The sequence below is a fragment of the Macaca thibetana genome, chromosome 5 (genome assembly GCF_024542745.1).
Source record: "Macaca thibetana thibetana isolate TM-01 chromosome 5, ASM2454274v1, whole genome shotgun sequence".
Taxonomy (NCBI): Eukaryota; Metazoa; Chordata; class Mammalia; order Primates; family Cercopithecidae; genus Macaca; species Macaca thibetana.
This window is the reverse complement of record NC_065582.1, coordinates 183,992,956-184,008,245: the sequence shown is the minus strand read 5'-3', so window position 1 is coordinate 184,008,245 and position 15,290 is coordinate 183,992,956. Positions and strand designations below refer to the sequence as shown.

The window sequence follows — 15,290 nt, the reverse complement described above, 5'->3', positions numbered from 1 at the left end:
TTTGTTACTGTACCATAACCAATCTCCAGTGGTTCTCAAAGTGGTCCCCAGACTGGCAGCATCAGTGGCCTGGATGCTAGTTAGAAATGCACGTTTTCAGGTCTCAGATCTACTGCATTGTAAACTCTGGAGTGGGGCCCAACAATCTGTGTTCTAATGTGTCCTTCATGTGATTCTGATGCCCTTGAATTGAGAGCTACTGTCTGAGTTTCCTGACTGATAAGTCAGGAGACTGTTGGCGTCAGTCTTGGTGAAAGAGCTTGGTGGTTGGCCAGTGTTGGGATTGTGGGTGTGGAGAAAAGTGGACAGGCCTAGCTAGGAAGGCTTCTGGAGTAAAATTGATAAGTTGTGTTGTTTGGGATAAGGAGAGATGAGGGGAAGTTCTGGTGCCAGTGATAGCCCTAAGTTTTTGTCTGACAGAACCAGATGGATGGAGGTGCCATTTACTGTCCAGATAGCGTTCTTTCTGTATGCATTTACATTTCCTTCCATTTCACGGTTCAGAAACAAGAGAAAGCCCATTAAGAAATAAAAATTTGTGAACTTCCTTAGCTAGAGTAACAGTTTCTCAATGAACCCCACCTTGATGACTCTCCCCCCATTAAAAAGTGTACTCCCTCTGCAGGACTGGGTGCGTGGCTCAGGCCTGTAATCCCAGCACTTTGGGAGGCTGAGGCAAGCAGATCACTTGAGGCCAGAAGTTCGAGACCAGCCTGGCCAACATGGCGAAACCCTGTCTCTATTAAAAATACAAAAAATTAGCGGGGCGTGGTTGCACCCACCTGTAACCCCAGCTACTTGGGAGACTGAGGCATGAGAATCACTTGAACCGGAAGGTGGAGGTTGCAGTGACCCGAGATTACACCACTGCACTTCAGCCTGGGTGACAGAGCAAGACTCTGTTTCCAAAAAAAAAAAAAAAGTGTACCTCCTCTGCTGTCCTGATCCCACCTTGTTTGTTGTCCCCATCTGCTCTCTCAGCTGTAGTGGAAGCCCCATGAAAGCAGGGCTCTTGTGTCTTGTCCATGACTGCGTTCCCAGAGTGAGCAGCCTGGGTGGGTGCTCAGCATGTGTGAGCTGAAGGAGCTGCCTAGATGACAATGAGGAGTGAATGTGGCCCACATGGAGCTGCACGCAGGAGTTGCGCTGCTGCCTCTCATTATCTGTTCGTGTTTTTCTACACGGTAGCCTAGGATAGAGGCTGGAACTGTCACGAGAGCATGGAGAAGCTTGTTTAACTTAAGACAACTTATTCTTCCTTAAGTGGGAGAGAAAAAATGACATTTCAGCAGAAGCAGTACTAACTACAACGAAAACTTACAAAATTATACTACTGAGAAAGTTGCAGGCATAAAAATTAGATTTTTCCCCCTTTTTTTGTAGGGGAGGAGATGGGGTCTTGCTCTGTCACCCAGGCTGGAGTGCAGTGGCGTGATCTTGGCTCACTGCAACCTCTGCCTCCTGGGATCAAGCCGGCCCCCCAAGTATCTGGGACTATGGGTGCATGCCACTGTGCCTGGCTAATTTTTGTATTTTCTTGTAGAGATGGGGTTTCGCCTTGTTGCCCAGGCTGGTCTCGAACTCCTGAGCTCAAGTGATCTGGCCCACCTTCGCCTCCCAAAGCACTGAGATTACAAGTGTGAGCCACTGCTGGCCCCTTTTGTTCTTTTTTTTTTTTGAGACGGAGTTTCGCCCTGTCACCCAGCCTGGAGTGCAGTGGCACAATCTTGGCTCACTGCAACTTCCAACTCCCTGGTTCAAGTGATTCTCCTGCCTCAGCCTCCCGAGTAGCTGGGATTACAGGCATGTGCCACCACGCCTAGCTAGTTTTTGTATTTTTAGTAGAGACGGGGTTTCACACCATGTTGGCCAGGATGATCTCGATCTCCTGACCTCACGATCTGCCTGCCTCAGCCTCCCAAAGTGCTGGGATTACAGGTGTGAGCCACCGCACCTGGCCTCATTCTTTATCTGTAAATTGTATACTTTATTTGTGGAAGACAAATGGATTATGTATCGTGTTAACAGTGTATTGGGTTCTTTTCAGTTGAGTTCTGAAATCTGCAAGTGTATCTTTAAAATTCAACTGCCTGGGCCACGCCAGTAATCCCAGCACTTTGGGAGGCCGAGGCGGGCGGATCACCTGAGGTCAGGAGTTTGAGACCAGCCTGACCAACATGGAGAAACCCCGTCTTTACTAAAAATACAAAAAATTAGCCGGGCGTGGTGGCAGGAACCTGTAATCTCAGCTACTCAGGAGGCTGAGGCGGGAGAATCACTTGAACCTGGAGGCGGAGGTTGCAGTAAGCCGAGATTGTGCCATTGCACTCCAGCCTGGGTGACAAGAGCAAAACTCTGTTTCAAAAAAAAAAAAAAAAAAAAAAAAAAAATTCAACTGCCTGTAACTCCTTTGAAACAAATAATAGTGCTGCTTGTTTGTCCAGTATCTACCTTTTTAGGCTGAACGCATGTCTATTTTTTATATACCAGTATGTTCACAGCTGCTATAGGCATTTCAACAGATCAGTGGATTAAATCAGTAAAGAGCAGAAACAAGACATTGCCAGTGCCCTCAGGCTCCTGCTTACGGATCAGTGGAGCATTATTGAGGGCTCTCTACTGATTCAGAATAAATAGTAACAGAATGAATTATGGTCATTGCCTTCTCTATTTTCTTTGGGAGAGGGGGCCCTGGTCATTCTTGTAAGTTGATAACCTTCTGAGGTAAAGGACATCGGTCTCAGTGGCCCCTGTTTATGTGTATTTTGATAGGACCTTGTCCTTGCTCTGCATTTCTGCCTCTGGGGAGTCGCAAGTGGCTGCTTGGGGCTACGCATAATGCTGGAGTGTGGAGGCATGCTCTGGGTCCTTGAGCCTGGCTGCTGTTCATTGTTGTGCCTTCTTGGTGGGTGCCCCTGTCTCAGGAGCTGTTGTTGCCTCTCTTGGTACCCATGTGCTGTTCCTCTTTGTTACCACCCAGAGGTCCCTGCAGACCTGGGTCTGAGGTCCGGGTTCCGCAGAGCTGCCCTGATACAGGCAGTCCCTCACTGCTCTCTTCCCCCAGGGGAAGTTCCAGTCGCAGTTCCACAACTCAGTAGAGAAACTGAGTTGTGTGAGTTCCAGCCTAGAGTTTATATAAATTTTATTTCCAGAGATGTGCAATTTGACACATCGTTATGGCAAAATTAGCTTAAGTATTATTTTTCATAATTCTATAATCAGAAAATATCTTTTATGAATAATTTGTATAATACAGAAAAGTGGAAGGAAAAATACAACTCTGCCCTCACCAACTAAAATGTTGAAGCATATTTTCAGCTTATCTTTTCCTTTATGAAACTAAAGCACGTCCATTGAAGACATGTGCTTTGTGAGTCTTGTAATCAAAGGTGACAGTCCCTGCTCTGCTCCCTTTCAGAGTTCCATCAAGGCAACCTCTGCTCTTTCAGCTGTTTCCTTTTTTCTTTTTTCTTTTTGAGACAGGATCTCACTCTGTCGCCAGGGCTGGAGTGTGGTGGTATGATCTCAGTTCACTGCAACCTCCGCCTCCCGGGCTCAGGCGATTCTCGTGCCTCAGCCTCCTGAGTAGCTGGGATTACAGGTGTGCACCACCATGCCCAGCTAATTTTTGTATTTTTAGGAGAGACAGGGTTTCACTCTGTGGGCCAGGCTGGTCTTGAACTCCTGGCCTCAAGTGATTCACTCAGCTTGGCCTCTGAAAGTTCTGGGATTACAGGCTTGAGCCACTGCGCCTGGCGTTTCAGATGTTTCTATTTATCTGTACTTTAAAAAGTAACTTGCGGCCAGGTGCGGTGGCTCACGCCTGTAATTCTAGCACTTTGGGAGGCTGAGGTGGGCAGATCACGAGGTCAGGAGATCGACACCATCCTAGCCAACATGGTGAAACCCCGTCTCTACTGAAATACACACACACACACACAAAATTAGCCAGGTGTGGTGCCATGTGCCCGTAGTCCCAGCTACTCAGGAGACTGAGGTGGGGAATTGCTTGAACCTGGGGAGGCGGAGGTTGCAGTGAGCTGAGATTGCGCCACTGCACTCGAGCCTGGGGACAGAGCAAGACTCCGTCTCAAAAAAAAAAAAAAGTAACTTGCTTATTTTGCTAATTTTAGAACTTCCAGATTGATATATGTTCAGTTCTGTCTGTGGAAGATGATGAAGATTTAGCTTTCTTACCCGCCCTTCTTACCTCCCATGTTACCTCCCTACTTCTTTCCAATATTCCCAATGTTATGGTGGTTTGATGATCTATTCCAGAACTTAGTGGCTGAAAAAACAACAACCTGTATTTGTTTACAGTTTTGTAAGTGGGACGTGGTCTGCCAGGGTTAGCTTGTTTCTCCTGCTCCATGTGATGCCAGCTTGTTGGTACTGGCTGTCAACTGTGAGAGTTCAGTAGGGACTTTCAGCCATGGACTTCATTCTCCCCAGTGTGGTCTATCCCATGAGGCTGCTTGGGCTTCCTTGCAGCATGGTGGCTGGTTCCATGAGGGAGGAAGTGAGATTTGCCAGTTGTTTTAAAGGCTAGAGTGAGAACTGTCATCACTTTTGACATGTTCTTCTTTTTTTTAAATCCCCCTTGCTCAGTTATAGCAAGTCCCCACTTTTGACATGTTTTGTTGGTAAAAACAGCTACAGGGCCAGGCTAGAGTCAGGGGACTGGGGAAGCAGACCTTCATGTCTTGGTGGAGAGAGTGACAAAGAATTGTTGGCCATCTTCATTTATATTTTATTGGTGAGGTCTTGCTCCCCTGTGCAGGCGAGAGTGCAGTGGCACAATCATAGCTCACTGTAGCCTCCAACTCCTGGGCTCAAGCAGTCCTCCTACTTCAGGCTACCAAAGTGCTGGGATTACAGGTGTGAGCATGAGCCACTACACCTGGCTAATTTTTGTTGGCTGTCTTTAATCTACCACACTTTTATAGCAAGTTTTGGTTTAAATGAATGTAAATTGTTACATTGTTCAGCTAAATCATACACTGTGATGGATAATACTTGTATGAGTTCTTGTTTTCTGTTGGCTTTGTTTTCCATATATCCGTTACTAATTCAGCCTAAGGTTTTTCAAATGAACTGTATAAAAAGCCTTTGGGATGGTCAGTTACACTAGATTTGTCAGTTCCTTTTTTTCTTTCTTTTTCTTCTGTGATGACCTTTCTCCCAGAGCTGTCTTCCTGCTCCAGATTGGACTCCTCCCTATTCTGCTGCACAGCTGTTCACATTATCTTCTGAGATGGATCATCTGTTTTTTTGGATCTCATGTCTTCCTTAGTTTACCTTCATATTTGGTGATACGCAGTCTGGTAGTTATCTTAAAATATGTGTGAGGCAATGTTTATTAAGACTGTATGGCTGGGTGCGGTGGTTCACGCCTGTAATCCCAACACTTTGGGAGGCTGAGGTGGGTAGATCACCTGAGGTCAGGAGTTTGAGACCAGCCTGGTCAACCTGGTGAAACCCTGTCTCTAGTAACAATACAAAAATTAGCCGGGCGTGGTGTTGGGCGCCTGTAATCCTAGCTACTCAGGAGGCTGAAGCAGGGAGAATTGCCTGAACTCGGGCAGTGGAGGTTGCCGTGAGCTAAGATCGGGCCACTGCACTCCAGCCTGGGTGACAGAGCGAGATTGTCTCAAAAAAAAAAAAAAAAAAGGCTTTATATGCCCATCATCTCTGCATATTTTTCCTCAGAATTTTGAAGGTATTACTTTATTTTTTATTTTTAAATTGTTTTTATTTTTATTTTTTTTGAGACTGATTCTTGCTCTATCCAGGCTGTAGTGCAGTGGCAATCTCGGCTCACTGCAGTTTCCACCTCTGGGGTTCAAGTGATTCTCTTGCCTCAGCCTCTGGAGTAGCTGGGATTACCGGCATGAGCCACCGCGCCTAGCTAATTTTTGTATTTTTAGTAGAGATGGGGTTTCACCATGTTGGCAAGGCTGTTCTCAAACTCCTGGCCTCAAGTGATCCACCCACCTCGGCCTCCCAAAGTATTGGGATTACAGGTGTGAGCCACCACTCCAGGCTGCTTTATTATTTTTGAGCTTCCCATGTATATAATTTTTTTTTTTTTTGAGACAGAGTCTCACTCTGTCGCCCAGGCTGGAGTGCAGTGGCATGATCTCGGCTCACCTCAACCTCCACCTCCCAGGTTCAAGTGATTCTCCTGCCTTAGCCTCCCAAGTAGCTGTGATTACAGGCACCCACTTCCATGCCCGACTAATTTTTGTATTTTTAGTAGAGATGAGGTTTCACCATGTTGGCCAGGCTGGTCTGGAACTCCTGACCTCAGGTGATCCACCCGCTTCGGCCTCCCAAAGTGCTGGGATTACAGGTGTGAGCCACTGCGCCCAGCCCACCTTTTTTTTTTTTTTTTTTTAATTGAGATAAAATTCACATAACATTTATTGTTTAAACCATTATAGAGTGTATAATTCAGTGGTGTTTTTGGTATGTTCAGTGTTGTTTAACAGTCCCTGCTACCTAATTCCTAAACATTTCATCATCTCAGTAAAAAAGTCTGCACTATTAAGCAGTCACTTTCTACCCTCTCCTCTCCCAGCCCCTAGCAGTCATTCTACTTCTGTCTTTATGGATTTGCCTATTTTAGGCATTTTACATAAATGGAATCATACAGCATGTGGCCTTTGTATCTAGCTTCTTTCACTTAGCATAATGTTTATCTATGTTGTAGCATAAATCAGGACGTCATTTCTTTTTATGGCTAAATATCCATCGCATGGATAGACCATTTTGTTCAACCGTTTATCAGCTGATAGACTGTTGGGTTGCTTTTTACTATTATCAGTAATGCTGCTATGAACATTCTTGTACAAGGTTTTTTTTGAGACAGAGTTTCGCTTTTGTTGCCCAGGCTGGAGTACAATGGCACGATCTCGGCTCACTGCAACCTCCGCCTCCTGGGTTCCAGTGGTTCTCCTGTCTTAGCCTCCCAAGTAACTAGGATTACAGGTGCCCGCCACCACACCTGGCTAATTTTGTTTTTTTTAGTAGAGATGGGGTTTCACCATGTTGGCCAGGCTGATCTCGAACTCCTGACCTCAGGTGATCACCTGCCTCAGCCTCCCAAAGTGCTGGGATTACAGGGGTGAGCCACCACGCCTGGCCGTTTTTTTCTTTTTTGAGACAAGGTCTCACTCTGTCACCCAGGCTGGAGTGCAGTGGCACGATCTCGGCTCACTGCAGTCTCTGCCTCACAGACTGACACGATCTTCCCACCTCAGCTTCCCCAGTAGCTAAGACCACAGGCACATACCACCACGCCCAGCTAAGTTTTGTATTTTTTGTAGTGACGGGATTTTGCCATGTTGCCCAGGCTGATCTCGAATTCTTGGGCTCAAGCGATCCTTCTGCTTTGGCCTCCCATAGTATGGAGGTTACAGGCGTGAGCCACTGTGCCCCGCCTACATGGAATTGTTTTATATGAGAACAGAGGTTCTTCCATCATTCAGTGATAGCAGGGTTGAAATATATTTCAAGTAGACTAGTGTGATATATTAGAAAATGAGAGTATTTTAGGTATGTGTAAATCATATTTGCAAACTTGGGTTTTCCATTTCAGTCTCTTCCGCCCCTGGAGGAATGGGTTGGAGCTCGGTCCGTCTCGTGGCCTGGCTCTGGGGAATGTCCTGAAGATCTAACTGCTGTCCTAGTGTTGAGACCTCCTTCTGCTCAGTTAGATTGACAAATTATCAGAGTGGGCTTTAGCTGACATCTAAGCCAGTGGGCAAGGTGGGAGCAGTGAGGCCTACTGTGTCTGAGATGTTAAAGCTCCCCAGAGGGCTGGGTGCGGTGGCTCATGCCTGTAATCCCAGCACTTTGGGAGGCCGGCGCAGGCAGTTCACAAGGTCAGGAGATCGAGACCATCTTGGCTAACACGGTGAAACCCCGTCTTTATCAAAAATACCAAAAAAAAAAAAAAAAAAAAAAAAAAAAAAAAAATTAGCCAGGCGTGGTGGCGGGCGCCTGTAGTCCCAGCAACTCGGGAGGCTGGGACAGGAGAATAGCATGAACCCAGCAGGCAGAGCTTGCAGTGAGCCGAGATCATGCCACTGTACTCCAGCCTGGGTGACAGAGCGAGACCCCGTCTCAAAAAAAAAAAAAAAAAAAACCTCACCAGAAATGCGCACTAGGACTTACCCAGCCCCAGTCCAGGAAGGAATAGTCTTCCTCCCTCCCCACCGCCCTCTGCGTTTCTCTTTTCCTAGCATATCTACACTTCCTAATTTCTGCCTCTCTCCTCTAGAATATAAGCACCTCAAGAATAAGGAATGCATTTTGTTTGTTGCTCTATTTCCAAGTGCTGGAGAACTTGTGGGACTCATTGGTTCTTTATTTTCATTTCTTTATTTTTATTTTAATTTTAGAGATGGGGTCTTACCATCACCATGTTGCCCAGGCTGGTCTCCAACTCCTGTGCTCAAGCGATCCTCCCTTCTTGGCCTCCCAAAGTGCTGGGATCACAGGTGTGGGTCCCCCACACCTGGCCTGAGTGAGTGGGTTCTGAATGGTGACTGTTGTTGTCCAGAGCCTTCCCCCTGCTTCGGAGAGCGGAGTCCCTCCCCTCATGTTGGAGACCTCCCAAGGTCCATGTGGTCCTATAGGGGCTGTTCAGCCTCCCTAGCCCCTTAATGTGTCAGGTCATATTGTATATATTCCGTGAAATGTGAATAGTTGTATAATTCCTAAGCACTTATTTTAAGAAACAGCAATGTGATGCTTAACTCTTCCCACCTCTGTTCCTGTCCCCCTTAGAAAACTACTGATAACTCTTTTTTTTTTTTGAGATGGAGTCTCGCTTTGTCGCCCAGGCTGGAGTGCAGTGGCCTGATCTCAGCTCACTGCAACCTCTGCCTCTCGGGTTCAAGCGATTCTCCTGCCTCAGCCTCCTGAGTAGCTGGGATTACAGGCATGCACCACCACGCCCAGCTAATTTTTTGTATGTTTAGTAGAGATGGGGTTTCACCATGTTGGCCAGGGTGGTCTTGAACTCCTAACCTGGTGAACTGTTCACCTCAGCCTCCCAAAGTGCTGGGATTACAGGCATGAGCCACCGTGCCCGTCCTAGAACCACTGATAACTCTTAACTGGTAATTTCTCTTTTAACCTCTATATTTTTATTTTTCACTTGAGTGCTTAAATATTTTCATCCTTTTTACAATGGTCATATTGCATTTGTATTTTTAAGGTATTTTAAGAAGAAAAATATTTATAAATGAGGAATTCTTAGGTTATTAGTCTTCTTCCTACAACAGCACATCTCCAGTACAAATTTGATTCCTCTAAGTCGGCCTTCCCAGGTTTGACATCTCTAACTCTAATCCCTTCTGTTCTTTGTCCTTGTGATTTTACATCTTTCTTTTGTGAAGGAGATATGCGTATTAAACTCTGAGACTGGGCTCGGTGACTTAAATGCCTCCAATCCCAGCACATTGGGAGTCGGAGACGGGTGGATCACCTGAAGTCAGGAGTTTGAGACCAGCCTGGCCAACGTAGTGAAACCCCGTCTCTACTAAAAATACAAAAAAATTATCCAGGTGTGGTGGTGCGTGCCTATAGTCTCAGTTACTTGGGAGGCTAAGGCAGGAGAATCACTTGAACCTGGCGGAGAGGTTGCGGTGAGCCGAGATTGTGCCACTGCATTCCAGCCTGGGCGACAGAGAGAGACTCTGTTTTAATAAAAAAAATAAACTCTCAGTCTTTGCATATCGCAAGATGAATTTTGCCTCTTTTTCTTGTTTTTGTTCTTTTGTTTTGAGATAAGGTCTTGCTCTGTCCCCCAGGCTGGAGTGGAATGGTGCTTTCTCGGCTCTCTGCAATCTCTGCTGCCCAGGCTCAACTGATCCTCCTGCCACAGCCTCCCAAGTAGCTGGGATTATGGGCATGCACCCAGCTAATTTTTGTATTTTTTTTGCAGAGACAGGGTTTCGCCCTGTTGCCCAGGCTGGTCTCGAACTTTTGAGCTCAAGTGATCCACTTGCCTTGGCCTCCCCAAGTATTGGAATTACAGGTGTGAGTCACTGCACCCGGCCCATCCCTCGTGTTTGAATGATAATTTATCTGGGCATAAAATTCTGGACACTTGTGGTGGCACTAGGTGGGCATTTATTTTCCCTTAATGCTTGCTTGATTGATTAACAGACAGTCTTGCTCTGTAGCCCAGGCAGCAGTACAATGGCATGCTGATAGGTCACTGCAGCCTCGAATTCCTAGGCTCAAGTGATCCTCCTCCTTCAGCCTCTGAAGAAGCTAGGATTAGCTTCTAGGACTATAGGTGTGTACCACTCTACCTGGCTAAATTTAAAATTTTTTTGTAGAGATGGAGTCTTACTATGTTGGCCAGGCTGGTCTCAGACTCCTGACCTCAAGTGATCCTCCCACCTCAGCCTCCCAAAGTGGTGGGATTACAGGTGTGAGCCGCCATGCCTGGCAAAGATTTTCTATTTGTTCTTCATGCTCTGTCATTTCAATACACTGTATCTAGATGATTTGTTTTCATTTATTTTGCTGAGAACCTAGGGTACTCTTTTAATCAGAATACCTAATTTTCCTTTCATCTCTGGAAAATGTTTCATCTCTTTGAAATTTGTTGGCTGGCCGAGGTGATAGTCTGGCTGTGCAGATAGTCTACATTTTGCTTATCTATTCATCTGTTGATGGACCCCTGGGTTATGTCTACCTTTTGGCTACTGTAATCGCAGCACTTTGGGAGTCCAGGAATTCGAGACCAGCCTGGGCAATGTGGTGAAACCCTGTCTCTACAAAAAATACAAAAATTAGCCAGTGTGGTGGTACACGCCTATAGTCCCAGCTACTTGGGAGGCTGAGGTGGGAGGATTGCTTGGGCCCAGGAGTTCTAGGATGCAGTGAGCTGTGATGGCACCATTGCACTTTAGCCTGGGCAACAGAGCAAGATCCTGTCTCAATTAAAAAAAAAAAAAAGAAAGAAAAATGGAAAACTTGTCTTTCCCTCATCCTCTCAAGCCTCTCCAACTAGAACTGCATTGGAATGTAAGCTCCTTGAAGGTAGAGTATTTTTGGGGGTATACATAACATAAAATTTACCATTTTAACCATTTTAAAGCATTTAATTCTAAGGTCTTAAGTGCATTCACGTGGTTGTACAACCATCACACTATCTCCAGAACTTTTTCATCTTCTCAGACTGAAAGTCTGCCCCATAATTCTCCATCCCTCTTTCTCTTCCCCCAGCTCCTGGCACTCACCATTCTACTTCCTGTCTCTATGAATTCTATTCTGGGGACCTCACGTACATGGAATTTTACAGTATTTGTCTTTTTCATGTCTGCCTTATTTCACTTAGCATAGATAGTGTCTTCAAGATTCATCCATATTGTAGCAGATATCAGCATTTCTTTCCTTTTAAAGCTGAATACTACTCCACTGTGCAGATAGTCTACATTTTGCTTATCTATTCATCTGTTGATGGACCCCTGGGTTATGTCTACCTTTTGGCTACTGTAACAGTGCTCCTGTGAACATGGTGTACAAATATCTTCTGGTTCCTGCTTTTAATTCTTTTGGGTAGATAGTGTTTTTCACCCCGTTCTGTTCAATGTTATAATCCCAACACCTAAAATCAGTGTCTTGCACATAGTAGGCACTTTATAAATATTTGAAAGAATGAAACATTCATGATCGTTATGTCTTAATTTTACATGGTTTTCATCTCTTTATCAGCCTTCTTCCTTGCTGATTCACTCATATTTATCTTCTAATCTATTACATTTTTAGCTGTGCCTGGTCTGTTATATTCAACTCAACAACTGAGTTTTTAACTTCAATACCAATACCTTTTTTTTTTTTTTTTTTTTTTTTTTGCAAGTTTGTAAATCATGAAAACAGTAATTTCCTGTTCCTCTGTGGAAGACCTTCCATATTGTCCTGTGCCTGGCTCCTGGAAGATCTCCCACTGCTGGTGGGAGGCTGTGTTTACCTCAGGGGCATCTCTCAGTGGCTCTCCCGGGGGAGACGGGGGCTCCCCATGAGCAGTTCTCAGGTCTCCCTGCAGGCCCTACCAGTGTCACTCATTCTAGACCTGTTTTGACATACATTTTTTGGTCTCAGGATTTAGCCTTCGTAGGCAGAGGCTTGGGGTTCACATTTCTCAAGGGTGGCTCTGTCACCCCAGTGGCCTCTGGTGGGTGTTTGCTGAGGGCCCAGCCCTGGGCTGGCTGATAGAGGGGCTCAGGTGATGATGACAGCACTGTGACCACAGATACCTGGTGATGAGGAAGTCCTCTGCCTAGTGGTGGCTTCTTTTCCTCCTTAATGTTTGAAAGTACCCTGCAAGGTGGGTCCTCTGTCCTCAGGACATGGAGTGAGGATGAGTGGTAGAGTCACTTGGCCGGGGTCCCACAGTTTAGTAAGTGGCAGAGCTGGGATTCTAGTCCAGGTAGCAGCCTCCACACTTGGTGCTCCTAATCACTGTAGCCAGCTGCTCTCCATGACTCCTCTCCTTATGGCTCAGTGCAGGAAGCCCAGTCAGGCCCAGTGCCCTGTCCTGCACCTCTGCTCTGTATTCCGGCTGCCAAGCCCCAGCTCTTAAACTCTGGGGTCCTGCCATGGGCAACCTGCACCCTATGAGGCTCAGACTGCTGTTCTCTTTTCATTTCTAGACCTGGAGATTTCTCTTTTTTGCTTTGTGTTAGGCAATGTAGCTGACAAGGTCTCGCTGAGTCACGAGGCTGGAGTGCAGTAGTGTGGTCACAGCTCATTGCAGCGTCAAACTCCTGGGCCCAAGCCATCCTCTCAACTCAGCCTCCCCAGTAGCTGGGACTGTAGATGTGCGCCACTGTGCCTGGCTAATTTTATTTTTTGTAGAGACAGGGTCTCACTATGCTGCCCAGGCTCGTCTTAAATTGCTGGGTTCAAGCAATCCTCCCTCCTTGGCCTCCCAAAGTGCTAGGATTACAGGTGGTGAGCCACTATGCCCGGCCTCCCTCCCCCCCTCCCTCCTTCCCCTCCTTTCTTCCTTCCTGAACTCTTTTCTTTCATTTCTCTCCTTCCTTCCTCTCCTTTCTTCCCTTCTCTCGTTCTCTCTTTCTCTGTCTCTCTTTCTGTTTCTCTCTCTCTCTCTTTCTGTCTTTTTCTTTTACCTTTATTTCTTACCTTTGTTCGTTTTTTGAGACAGGATCTCACTTTGTCACCTGAGTGGGAGTGCAGTGGTGCCATCTTAGCTCACTGCAGCCTCGACCTCCCAGCTTCAAACAATCCTCCTGCCTCTCCCCTCCAAAGTAGCTGGGACTACAGGTGTGTGCCACCACGCCTGGCTAATTTTTGTATTAGAGACAGGGTTTCACCATGTTGGCCAGACTGGTCTCGAACTCCTGAACTCAAGCAGTCTACCTGCCTGAGCGTCCCTCAGTGCTAGGGCTATAGGCGTGAGCCACCATGCCTGGCCTCTTTTTTTCTTTAAAACAGCATTTTAGCCATCTTCACCAGAAAATTTCCATAATGTATTAATATTGTGACAACATTAATAGAATTCCTGATGTTGAATTATCCTTATATTTTTGGATAAACTCTTTTTGGCCATGTTATCTTTTTTTTTTTTTTTTTTAATACAGTGATGGCTGGGTTTGATTGACTTCTATTTGGGGTAGTTTCAGTCAGTTCTTGACTGATCTTGTCTATAGCTTTTTTTTTTTTAATACTTCTTTTTTTCCTGGTTTTGGTATAAGGATTGTGCTAACTTTGCATAATATTTTGGGAAACTTTACATCATGTTCTATGTATGTTTCCATCATTTTTTTTTTTTTTTGAGATGGAGTCTCACTGTGTTGTCCAGGCTGGAGGGCAATGGTGCGATCTCGACTCACGGCAACCTCCACCTCCCACGTTCAAGCGATTCTCCTGCCTTAGCCTCCCTAGTAGCTGAGATCACAGGTGTGCGCCACCACACCTGGCTAATTTTTGTATTTTAGTAGAGATAGGGTTTTGCCATGTTGACTAGGCTGGTCTCGAACTCCTGACCTCAGATGATCCTCCCGCCTTGGCCTTCCAAAGTGCTAGGATTACAGGCATGAGCCACCATTCCTGGCCTGTTTCCATCATCTTTGAATAACTTAATAAGAATAAATTATTTGTGATGAATAATAATGCAACAGCTAAAAAGACTAAGCTGTATTTGTACATATCATCATGGGGAAATAAAGATATGTTGACTGACTAATCAAGTTGCAGAGCAAAGGTATGATGGTGTTTATAGCAATACAAACTGCATGCAACAGTTCTGTGTTAATGGATACATACTATAACCTGGGAGGATATATAGGAAAATCATGATGGAGATTGCCTCTGGGGGACAGCAAATGGAACTTATACGTTGGAAATAAGGTAGACTTCATCTTTGCTTTATGCATTCACTCCTCACCAGACTGGTGGGAGGCAGCACCTAGAGGTAGAGTGCTTATATTTGAGTGCTGCCCCTCTGCTTCCCAGCTGTACTACGTGGGTGTCACAGCCCCTGCACCTGTGGAGTGGAAGAGTCATACCTACCTTACAGTGTTGTGGGTGTGGAGGTGGATGGTCTGCCTAGGCGACCCTGGCTTCTTGGACCTGGCAGCCCCATGAGGGCTGGCTCCTGTTCCTCCTTTCCTTTCCTAGTTCTCAGGTTTCGAGACTGCCTTCAAACCAGAGTGCCACAGAGGAAGCACTAAATACACATTTGTAGTGGTTATTATTTGTAGTTCTTTTCTTTCATGTTAAAACTAGAAGTGGCTGGGCATAGTGGCTCATGCCTGTAATCCCAGCACTTTGGGAGGTCGAGGTGGGTGGATCACAAGGTCAGGAGTTCACGACCAGCACCAGCCTGGCCAACATGGTGAAATCCCGTCTACTAAAAATACACACACACAAAATTAACTGGGCCTGGTGGCACACACTTGTAATACCAGCTACTCAGGAGGCTGAGGCAGGAGAATCGCTTGAACCCGGGTGGCAGAGCTTTCAGTGAGCCGAGATTGGGCCATTGTACTCCAGTCTGGGCGACAGCGAAACTCCATCTCAAACAACAGCCATAACAACAAAAAACTGGAAGCAAATGTGGCAGAATGCAAAAAATTGTCTTTCAAGGTGGTGGGTATATTCGTTTGTCCTATTGTTCTTCATACTTTTCTAAACTTAAGAACTTACTCACTCCTTGCCTTCCCCAACATAAGAAAGATTGTTAAACCCATGGGTATGGTGGCTCACATCTGCACCCAGCACTTTGAAAGGCCAAGGCGGGT

At 45.9% G+C, this 15,290-nt stretch overlaps 1 protein-coding gene across 4 annotated transcripts in view; it reads left to right on the top strand.

Moving 5' to 3' along the window:
- The window catches only part of NSD2 (nuclear receptor binding SET domain protein 2), a 113,707-nt gene that overhangs the window by 11,582 nt on the left and 86,835 nt on the right, over window positions 1-15,290 (top strand). Inside the window, exon 1 of one of the 4 annotated variants that reach the window (XM_050792257.1) lies at window positions 8,855-10,048. The exons of the other annotated variants lie outside the window; for them this stretch is intronic. The gene's annotated coding sequence lies outside the window, so the exon portion shown is untranslated. Of the gene's footprint in view, window positions 1-8,854; window positions 10,049-15,290 lie in introns of those variants that run through there. 4 annotated transcript variants of the gene reach the window in all.